The sequence below is a fragment of the Sapajus apella genome, unplaced genomic scaffold, assembly GCF_009761245.1.
Source record: "Sapajus apella isolate SASKATOON/1434 unplaced genomic scaffold, GSC_monkey_1.0 scaffold19, whole genome shotgun sequence".
Taxonomy (NCBI): Eukaryota; Metazoa; Chordata; class Mammalia; order Primates; family Cebidae; genus Sapajus; species Sapajus apella.
In genome coordinates, this window is record NW_022436959.1 from 24,584,615 (window position 1) to 24,596,549 (window position 11,935).

General features: G+C 37.0%; 1 protein-coding gene across 1 annotated transcript in view; it reads right to left on the reverse strand.

Annotated features, from left to right (window-relative positions):
• SCIN (scinderin) overlaps positions 1-11,935 on the reverse strand; it is an 83,494-nt gene that overhangs the window by 59,149 nt on the left and 12,410 nt on the right. The gene's annotated exons all lie outside the window — the stretch shown is intronic.

Below are 11,935 nucleotides of genomic sequence, written 5' to 3' on the forward strand. Positions count from 1 at the left end.
AAGATATACAAATGGCCAAAAAACATATGAAAAATGCTCAACATCACTAATTATCAGAGAAATGCAAATCAAAACCACAATGCGATATCACCTCACTCCTACACGAATGGCCATAATGGAAAAATTAAAAAAAAAATAGATGTTGGCATGGGTGTGGTGAAAGGGGAACACTTTTATACTGTTCGGTGGGAATGTAAACTATGTAACAACCACTATGGAAAACAGTGTGGAGATTCCTTAAAGAATGAAAGTAGATCTACTGTTTGGTATAGCAATCCCACTAGTAGGTATCTAGGAAAAGAAGTTTATTCCAAAAAGATTCTTGCACACACATGTTTAGAGCAGCACAATTTACAATTGCAAGAATATGGAACCACCCAAAATGCCCATCAATCAACGAGTGGAGATATATATATATATATTTTTTTTTTCACATTATATGTATATACACGCACACGCACACCATGAAATACAAACTAGTGTTTTTCTCAGATTCCTCTTCCTAGCTTATTTAATTATATTTTACAAGTGATTATTTTTTCTGCAAGTCTGAGAAAGCAAACTTCTAATAATTATATTTTACATTAAAGTGAAAGTGAAGTAACCAGAACTTAGCTCTCTAGAACTTTCAGGTTCATTAGCAAGTTTCACTACTGACTTACTAGGTATTTATAAAATCATTTAACAGATGTTTATGTTTTTGTTACCTTAGTTGTGTAAGTGACCTCTCATCTACTTCAAAGAGATTATATGATTACAGTAAATTTTATTAGCATCTGTAAAACATAATCAGAGCATGGTAAAATGTGTTTTAAAGTGAATGAGAACATGATAATTTTACAAACATAGTTATTACTTAACATAGGAGTCTACAAATATTTTATGGATCCCAGAATATTTTCTATGATATTACTGTGAGTTGGAGTTTTATGTGCATATCAATTCTGAGGTAAATTTAGTTATAGAAAATATTTCTCATCATTGCTTAGAGACCGCAGGTTCCCTAAGTTACTTAACTTTAAAATAGTAAAAACACATTTAGGAAATACAAAAATATTAAAACGTTAAAAGTGAAGTTTTCTGTTTAACTTAAAGATGACTAAATTACTAAGCAAAGTGTTATAGAAAACTTCTAATTTAACATGAAAATGAATGACTTGTATACTCTCTTTTTAATTTTCACCTTATTTTATGCCACCATTTATATACAAGTGACATATTTTCCTATTTAGACTTACTTTTCAATGGTTGAGATAAAAAATTTAATAAAATGATAACTTTAATTGTAAATGGCTAAAAGTCACATTGCTTGACAAGTCATTATTAAAACACTGTTTTCTCTCTCTCTCTTTTTATTTTATTTATTTATTTATTTATATTATTTTTTGAGACAGGGTCTGACTCTGTCACCCAGGCTAGTGCGCAGTGGTGCAATCTTGGCTCACTGCAGCTTCAGCCTCCGGGTTCAAGGAATCCTCCTGCCTCAACCTTCTAAGTAGTTGGGACTACAGGTGTGTGCCACCAAGGCTAACAAACATCTGTATTTTTTGTAGAGATGGGGTTTCACCTTATTGCCCAGGCTGGTCTTGATGTTCTGGGCTTAAGCAATCTGCCTTCCTTGGCCTCCCAAAGTTTTGGGATTACAGGTGTGAGCCACCGTGCCAGGCTGAAAACACCATTTTCATTCAATCTAATTAAATGTTCATTCAATGGCTGCAGCAGTACATTAAAACTTGCTTTAAAAGCTTAAACAGAATTTTAGTATTTCATCAAATTTGAAAATTTATATTCCATCATGTGTGGATAATGTGTTTACGACATTTCATTTTAACAGAGCTCTACTGTGCCAAAATAAATGTGTGGACTTCTATTAATAAACTGTACTGCCCAACACTTACTCTATTCAGAGGTAATTAGTTATGATTACTTCACCACTCTGGCACAAGGTAACTTTGTATTCAGTTGGCACCAGGCTTGAAAAAACTCTCTTCTATAATTAAACTTACTCGGTTTCCTCCAGGGAGTAAGCTTAAAAAATAAATTCCTTCATAAAGCTAAAAAAAAGTCTGAATTAATGTGATAGGTAAATACCTATTACTACAACAAAAAGTTTTCACTATAGTCTATAATGCTTCAACAGGAAATAGTTTAAAAACTATTCATCAACTTGATTTAAGTATGCGAGACACTGAAAATTGTAAAGCAAACACTTTCAGGGGCAACTATTTCACTGTCTAAGATCCTAAGGCATTTAACAACTCAACACTAAGTATCTTATTTCTTTAGGGAAGGAATGTTAAGAAAAAAAAAAGCCCTGTAAATATAAAATTATCAATTTGTGAATAATTTGGAATGAAATCTACTTAATTCCTGGCAGAAAGATGATGATGTACATATTGCATATGAACATCCTCTAGTAGAAGTTTGTGGAACTATAATTCACTCTTAATACACAAACTATTACAGAAAAACAAAATTATTCTGCACAATTGGAAAAAGAAGAAATAAGACAATAAATACAATCTGTTACTAGCAGTTAGTCTGGTCCACTAGTTGCAAGAAATAAAAGCAAGCAAGTGATATTTATAGAAACAACCATACTTGGGGAGGGGTGTTTTATTATTGGTCTCGAAAACCAGAGGTTTCTAAAAATTTTTTAAACTATGTGGTGAGCTAGTAATGTAGCCAGACATCATTGGAGGACAGAAAATAAGGGCAAAAGTAAAACAAAGTTCAATGATGCCCTGGAAGAAAAGCAAGATTTCAGAGGCTGTGTTTAAAGGCGCACCCAAAACAGCCTATGTGATGTTGGCTCAACATGTGCAAAGAATTAAGCATAGGCTTGCTGCTCTTTTGTCCTTTTCTAAGTTATTATTCTAGTGAAATCTAAAATTTCATTAAAGGAGAACGTGACGCCAGACCTCCTCCTCTTCCTGCCATATATTAGCTTTGTCTTATCTAGTTACCAAATATAGAAATTCATTAAGATGTATCTTTAGCCTTTAGGTTCTCTAAGCATAGTTTTAAAATGATAATGATTGTGAGATAACTCCAGGAATCCTTTTTATTTCGAAAGTGTAAAGTATGACTTATCTCATTTTTGAATAAACAAATGTTTCTTTATATCTATTTTGTTGTCTACCCAAAACCAACCCAACTCAATATTTATCAGTTACATATGTATTGAAAGACATTGTATGTTTTTCAAACTACCTCTGAATGAAGGATACAAGATAAATGCAGGGCCACTGACGGCTTGGCGACCGGAAAGGAAGCAACTATATTTGAATTAGGGCAGATCAGTGGTGACAGAGAGAAGAGAAATAAATATTTAGAAGCTCAAAGCCTATAGGATTGGTCCGTAATGCCATTAGCTGTGCACTAGAGGGACACGGAAAAGGCAAATGACTTGGACAATTCTAGCTTGGTTGCTGGTAGTGATGCCACTCACCGGACCAGATAAACAGTTTTGGAAGGGTTCTTTGCGTAGTTTGGAAGGGTTCCTTCACCAGCGAGCACAGGTGAATTTATATTCTCTTACTAGTATTTGCCAAATCAAAAAAAAAAAAAAAGGCTTACAGTCATACCTTAACAAAAAGCATTTCTGCCAGCCATATAAGTTGGTGACTCAACTGCTCAATCCACATGAGGAGTTACTGCTTCTTCATGCATATTGTTACAGGTAGTTACACAAGCATGAGTGGACAGGAGAGAGCTCTCCTCCAACCACTAGGAATGTCAGATGACGGTTCGGCAATTTCACATTGTCTCTCTAAAAGTGATAGTTTGGCAGCTGGCACCTGAAAGAGGGCATTTCCTGATGGTCCACAACTATTACACTAAATGGGAACGCAGATGCCAGGGAGAAGCAACTATTGGGCATGCGCAAGAAGAGACAACATGGTGGAGTATGACCTTCTAGGGGTGCACCACTGGAAAAAAGAAAAAAGCCTGAGATGGGCACGTGTATGACTTGCTAGACACACTGCGTGTGCTCACCTCCCGAGGGTAAGGAAGGCACTGTGCATGCGGGCGGTCCACCCTAATGGAAGAATCACGGGAAAGGGGTCTATTCCATTCCTTTCCTTCCTATTCTAAGGCCTTTAAAAATAAATTTCCACTCCTGCGCTGAAACTTGTCTTGGCCTCTTTTTCTGCCTTATGGGCCTCAGTCAAATTGTTTCTTCTGAAGAGGCAAGAACTGAGGTTGCTGTAGACCCATATGGATTTGTCACTGGTAATTCGGAAGGCTTCCCCTGGTAATAATATGGTCCTGATTTGTCCATCACCTTTAGATGTTTTCTTGAAGTTATTTTCAATATTCAATGTAAATTATATTATGGTATCCTGGAGGGAAGTGGACTTAAGAAGTACCAACACCAAATTCCAAAATTTTAAAATTAGAATCACAGTTATCAGCATTTTAAAAAACTTTTCCAAATAATTCTAATGTGAAACCATGGCTAAGTATTAAAGTACAAATTATGATACCTTAAGAGTTGCCTTTCCTAGTGTCCTCATCCGTTCTCCAATTATAATGGGTTTATATCTTTCCTCCAGCATGTCTCACATTTTACCTTGCCATCCTCTTACTTGTGTATTTGTCCATGACTCCCAGCACTTGACCATACTTGGAGGTAAAAGGCTATCTGCTGTTTACCTTTACAATTCTATTCACTCAGCACATACTAGGCACAGAATAAATGCCATTCATCCCAACTGTAACTGCAGGATACATTTTAGAGGTTTAAAATTTGGTATATCTTTCCCATTATCCATTCTTGTTGCCTCAAGTCTCTCTTTATATAAATCTAGTGGTATGTTTACTTTGGGGTAAGGTATGTATCCAGAACAGAGAAGATTTGGTTCAGTCTCTTATTTTAAAATAGGCATTTTTAAGTAATAGCAGAGACAGAAGTCTGAAAGCCAACATAGTTTTAATTTAAAAGAAACTTGATTTTGCTAAAGTTTTTGGCCAGGATAAGTGAGGATGCTGTTTCAAAAGCTGGTCTTGCAACTTAAGCAGCACAAGGTCTTAGGGGCTGGGGTATATTTTGCAGGAACCATGGAGTAGGCAAAAATGTGAGACGGTGTAAGACTAGTTTGTCTGGTTCAAAAAGTAAAAAAGAAGAAGACTGAGAGAAGTAGGAAATCTAACCCAAAGCAATGAATCTTTGAGAAGAGACCAGCACACTTGCCTTCAAATTGATTTGTCCTACCCCCATCCATGAGCCTAAGCATTAGAACGGAAATGACCGAGGGTAGCATCCAAGCCATTGGGCCAGTGGCCACAGGTCCAATGAGGATACCACATCCCACAACTCCAGGGTAGCCTGGGAAAAACAAAGCAGACTTCCTGAGAAGAGTGTAGTGGTAGCTGACAGAACCAGAAAGGGTGTTGCAGTGATATGTGACCACGACATCAGAAGACCAAAATGAGGCTGTGGATATTCCCCAGCAAATGTCTTGGGAATAGAGGCTAAAGCCCAAAGCTCAAGAATGAATGGAATGACTATGCCTCAATGAAGGTTATAGATTAGTGAAGACTGCTGGCTGCAAACCAGACTCAGACTTCCATCCTCATCCTCACTCCCCACCCCAGGCCATAACATTATATACATGTCCCCTGCTCCTGAGGTATGGAAAAGGGGATGGGTAGGATAAGTTCAAACTACTTTAAAGGCTAACAAAATTCACCTTTTTTCCCTTTTAGTTGACATGTAAAAATTGTATACATTTATTGGCTACAGAGTGATATTTTGATACAAGTATAAAGTGCATAATGATCGAAACATTTAGTATATCAATCATCTCAAACATTTATCACTTATAACACTGGAAGTCCTCTTTTCTAGCTGTGAAAAAACATAAATTATTGTTAACTGTACTCCCCATATGGTACTATAGAATACTAGAACTCATTCCTTCTATCTTGGTATAATTTTGTATCTGTTAATTAACTTCTGTCCTCCCCTCCCCATCCCCTTCCCAGTCTCTAATCACCATTATTCTACTCTCCAGATCTATGAGCTCATTTTTTTAAAGCCACTGTATTTGAGTGAGAACACGAAGTATTTATCTTTCTGTGCTTGACTTACTTTGCTTAACATAATATCCTCCAGATTCATCCATGTTCCTGCAAATGGAAGGATTCCATACCTCATTTTAGGGATGATTATTGTTCCATTGTGTATATACCACATTTTCTTTATCCATTCATCTGTTTATGGACATTTAGGTTGATTCCATATGTTTACTATTGTGAATAGTGATGCAATAAACATAGGGGCATGAGTATTCCCTTTGATATGCTAATGTCCCTTCCTTTAGATAAATACCCAGTAGTGGGACTCTGGATCATATGGTAGTTCTATTTTAATTTTTTTGAGAAACGTCCATAATGTTTTTCATAATAACGTAATTTACATTACCACAAACAGTGTATAAGAGTTCCTTTTTCTGTGCATCCTCATGAGCATTTCCTTTTTGGGTGTGTTTTTGATGATAGCCATTCTAACTGGGATAAGATGATATCTCATAGTCGTTTTGCTTTCCATTTTCCTGATAATTGGTGATGTTGAGCATTTTTTCATTTACTTGTTGGCCATTCAAAATTCGTTTCAATAAATCAAAATTGTTTTTATTTTTTATTTATTTATTTATGAGACGGAGTTTCACTCTTCGTTACCCAGGCTGGAGTGCAATGGAGCGATCCCGGCTCACCGCAACCTCCGCCTCCTGGGTTCAGGCAATTCTCCTGCCTCAACCTCCTCAGTAGCTGGGATTACAGGCACGCGCCACCATGCCCAGCTGTTTTGTATTTTTAGTAGAGACGGGGTTTCGCCATGTTGACTAGGATGGTCTCGATCTCTTGATCTCGTGATCCACCCGCCTTGGCCTCCCAAAGTGCTGGGATTACAGGCTTGAGCCACCGCGCCCGGCCCAATTGTTTTTATTTTTAACCCTTCTGGGGAAATAGGAGTTTGATAATTGGGCACAGTTGAGTTATAAACGAATCAAGAAAAATATCTCTAGACACGTGACTGCAGGAGCCATATGCTTTATGCTGGATAGATATGCATTTGTTGAAACATTTGTCGAGTAACTCTAAGTTCTAGGCTTTATACTTTAGAAGCAAAGTAAGAGTGAGTAAGGTTAATAAGTAAATGGACAAGCAATATGAAAAAGGCTGAGAAGCAAGTCTCTGCATTGTGACGGGAAAGTTAATTGTAGACCTGACCGTATAAGGAAGGAACATTGGACAGGGGAAACAGGAGAAAAGGTCAGGAAACAAACTATGGAAAAGACAATATCTGAGGTGGATATTGAAGGATGAGAAAATATGAGATGCCTGCTGGAGAAAGGTGTCAAAGAAGAGATGAGTATTCTAAGCAAAGGAATCAATCTGCAAAAACAAAAGCCTGGTGACTTGAAGGAATGTGTCAGGTATGGGGCACTAAGACAGTATCAACAGCAGTGAAGAGGACAGGAAAGATTCAAGACATCATTAGAAGGTAGAATAGACTAGGATAGCAGTGAAAGGAAAGTGGAACACTTGGGAGGAGTTTTCAGGATGACTCCTGGGTTCTGGCTTTGAAAACCTGAATGAGTGGTGGCTCCATTAATAAGATAAAGACAATTAGAGAGGAAGTCATTTTCTAGATGTGTTGAGTTTGAGGCTCTCATGACATATACAAGCTGAAATATCTGAAATACTGACTTGGAGCTCAGGCAAGAGGTCTGAGGTCTGAGTTAGACTAAGTTTAGATTGTCCCATGGGTAGCAGCTGAAGCTTTGGGTGGGGATAAGTTTGCTTAGGAAGAATGTATAAAAGAAGAGACAATAATTAAGATCATTAAAAAAAGTACTTGAAGGGGTGGGCAGACCATGAAAAGAAGAATAAGGGTGGTTGAAAGGGAAGAAAACAAGGAAGCCTGGGGAGGAGTGAGGCTGCAGAAGACGGGGAAAGTCAACAGTGTGGGTTGCAATACAAGAATCCAGTGGTTAATGTCACAGTGTTTACTGGATTTAGCAGGGATCATCGACGCCCATAGCAAGAACAGTTTCCGAGGAACTGTGGGAGTGAAAGTCAGACTGTGGGTTAAAGACTGACTGGTTAATGAGGAAGTGGAAACTGCTTTTTCAAAGCAGCATGACTAAACAACGGGACAGAGCGTGATAGATTATAAATAGTGAGGAGAACAGGGTAAAGCTGCACAAATGACCAAACAAGAAGGAAACGGAACATGGGGAACATCAGGATCAGTAACTCACCACAGGAATTCCTACTCGTGTGAAACCTAATTCTTCGCTAGTGGTTGACTGTGACATACGTTTCCAAGTGTTAACCCCAGACCCCAAATCTTAAGAATATGGGCTTTCATTCACATTCTGCAGATACTGGTAGTATTTTGCAATATTTTTAGATGTAATTTTACTAATTTCTAAAAATTTTTTAAAATAGTGGGGAAATCATGACTAATAAATTCAACAACATTAAAATATATCCTTCAAAAGTGGTTTTCCCTGACTCCGTAAATTGGTAGGATCTAGCCATGTTTCATATTATTTTCTGAAAATATGCTAAATATGAGAAATGGGTCTAAATCATTCTCCAAAATATTGATGGCTTTCTTCACTTTCAAACTGGCTAAACTGGTATCTTATGCCTCAGGCTGATGAGGTTACACTGTAATGTTCAGGAATATTCACTATAATCTAAAACTTGATAAAAGAACAAATGTTTCTAAGACATATGGAATATCATATTAATAATAGTGACTGTTGATCAAAAAAGTTGATTTCTCTTTTGATCAAGGTATGGGATTTAGGTTATATCCATGGTCTTAGTTTTGACCAGGTGGCCTTAGCTGAGTGGTAACTGGACTTTTAGCCTAAGTTTTTCATACCTCGGTCATAATACAAACTTGAAGAAACTACACTGTCATTCTTTTAGGCCCTCTAATGCAGAATGTTGCTTTAAATAACTAGCACAATGACTGCTATTAAAATATTATGGCACAGAAAATTTTAGTTCCATGTATTTCTTTGTTATATTGTGACACACCTCAAAATAAATTGCCAAGGTAGTTTCAAGATCTTATCACCATTTAGAAACTTTTGGCAACATACAAACTGGTTAAAGGTTAGTAATACAAACACAGATATTGGGAGTATTTGCTATAGTTTGTCTAGGAATCTGGGGCTTGATTCTCATCAGGGCATCCCTTTTGAGAATAGGAAAATTCCAAAATATAAGAGATAACCAAGCACCAATATCTCTGCAACTAATGTCTCTCATTCCAAATATCTCTTTTACAAGGCATGGGAGAAGAGAACTTGAAAATTATTAAAGATAATTAACTATATAAGATAAAAATAATTTACTATTAAATAGATGAATGCCCTGGAATCTTTAATAGAGTCTCTGTCCCTATTATATGAGCCTGGATTTGTGGGCCATACTTCCACAGACTGGCATTAACTTTGGGAAAAGAGCATATGGCACAAGAACTACAACCTGTCTACCATCACAACCAACTACCTGGCCCATTGTGGAAACTCTGTATTTGTTCCACAAAATAAATTATTTAGTGAATACTACTGCTTTCAGTGGAATCTTAGCACATTGGGCATCATCAGTTCTGAATTCAGCAGATTCTTAACCTGTTGCAAGACTTTCTATTACCAGGCCATACTATCTTATATACTACCAAGTTAGCATTGTGTGGTGAAAAGAATGTAAAGTAGGAATAGAAAAACATACCCCCCATTCTGGGTCACCACACAACTGGCATGAACGTGAAGAGACTTGCACATACGTTCTAAAGCCTAAGGCTTTTGTTTCCCCTTTTGAAACTGGGATGATAACTGCCGCTTCCCAGATGTGACTATGTGTCAGATGAGACTGAATCATAGTCAGCTAAGGATAAAAGTGGCATCAGAAATCAGAGTCAAGATGTAAAAACAAATGAAGTTAAGGCTTAGAGACATTAACGATTTGCCGAAGATCATAGAAAGCTGAATTGGAAGTCATTCATTATAATTGAATAGATTATTGCATTTACATAGCAATTATATTACACATAAAAAGTGTTTTTAAGAAAAGAAATATTTTCAGGTAATGGCAGTAATTAATTACATTATCATTGGGAAGTGTCCTTCTTGTTTAGGGAACCTTGCAATCACCTAATCAAATATTTACTTTTACAGATCGGAACCTCAGAGTACAGCAACTGGAATGAGAAAGGACGTCTCCTTTTTCTAATAAAAATGCCATTTTATTTTTAAAAGGATTTATATATTATAAAGTACTTTAGAGTGTAAGTGGTGGAGATGAAAGTTGAGATAGAAAATTATTGTGCATAGGGTTTGAGAGATTGAATGTTGCAATTGCTTTCAGAACTGTGTGGCTGTGGAAGTTTATTTGCACCAGTTATTTATTTATTTATTTATTTATTTATTTATTTATTTATAGGTAGGGGTTGGCAGTAGGGGAGAATGAAAGGGTGGAACAGTATCTGTATTCTTATACAGTATCTGTATAAGATCTGCCTAGATCTTAGAGTTAGGCCTTAAATCTGTTAGGAGAATGAATTAGCTTTTGAAGTTAAAGAGGACTTTCCCATGAAATTTATTGTGAGATTCAGAGCAAAAGTACTGCCATTTAGGGTGTAGGTGTCTATGTGTAATACTAAGAATTGTTCTTTGGGCATTTATATTATTGTGATCTCAACTTTACACACAAGCTGGTATGATCCAAGACAGTAAGATTATGTATAAGTAGTAATAAAACTATGGATGCATGCTCACTTAAACTGATGCAGTTTATATCTTGGGGTCATTTTCCAAACAATGTATAACCTTTGTACATTTAATCTCTGTACTATTGTTAAATTAATATTGCTTAAACAGAACTTTGTAACTCTATTTTCAGAATCATTTGTGTCCCTCCTCTATGCAGACAGAATAAGCTCTTTTGGCTTCTGTCTACTGCTTTATTACAAAATACTGCCCAAGTGATGCAATAAAACAAAATGCTTAGCAGGGCATCAGGTATGCTAAGAGTTTAATCCTGGCTTCACCATTTACTGACTTTGCAACCTTGAGCAAATTCCATAGACAAGCCTCATGCTAACTGAAGCAATGCAGGTCAGCTCATGATTCTGTTACAACCTTTGGCCCAGAAATGTTAGGAATGATAAATAGAATGTTGAGATGTATGGTGTGATGAAATGATAATGAAAAGCAGGTAGAAGAGATCCTTATAAGTGCTGTGCTTTCTTTCTTTCATTTCTCTGCACATGATTTTTCAGTGGAGGGAAATGCTCTTTATTTCTGTTATGAAAACCTTACAGACTTTTAAAGATACAACTTATATCCTAACTTCTAGGGTCTAGCAAAGGGTCTTGCAATAATCCTTCTTTGTCATGATCATAGTGATTAATAAGTATACCTGATTATTAGAGGAGCATCTTTTCCAGGAAGAAAACATAAGTCTGATGTAGTATACCATTGCTCATGCCATTGAGATGATGCTTGATATTTGTATTTGTGCCTTTCCTTCTAAACCCTGTGATAATTGAAAAATGTGAAATGGTATGGTGTGTGTGTATGTGTATGTCAAAATACTTCTTTAAAATTCTCTAGGTTGGGCCGGGCGCGGTGGCTCACGCCTGTAATCCCAGCACTTTGGGAGGCCGAGGCGGGTGGATCACGAGGTCAAGAGATCGAGACCATCCTGGTCAACATGGTGAAACCCCGTCTCTACTAAAAATACAAAAAATCAGCTGGGCATGGTGGCGCATGCCTGTAATCCCAGTTACTCAGGAGGCTGAGGCAGAAGAATTGCCTAAACCCAGGACACGGAGGTTGCGGTGAGCCGAGATTGCGCCATTGCACTCCAGCCTGGGTAACAAGAGCGAAACTCCGTCTCA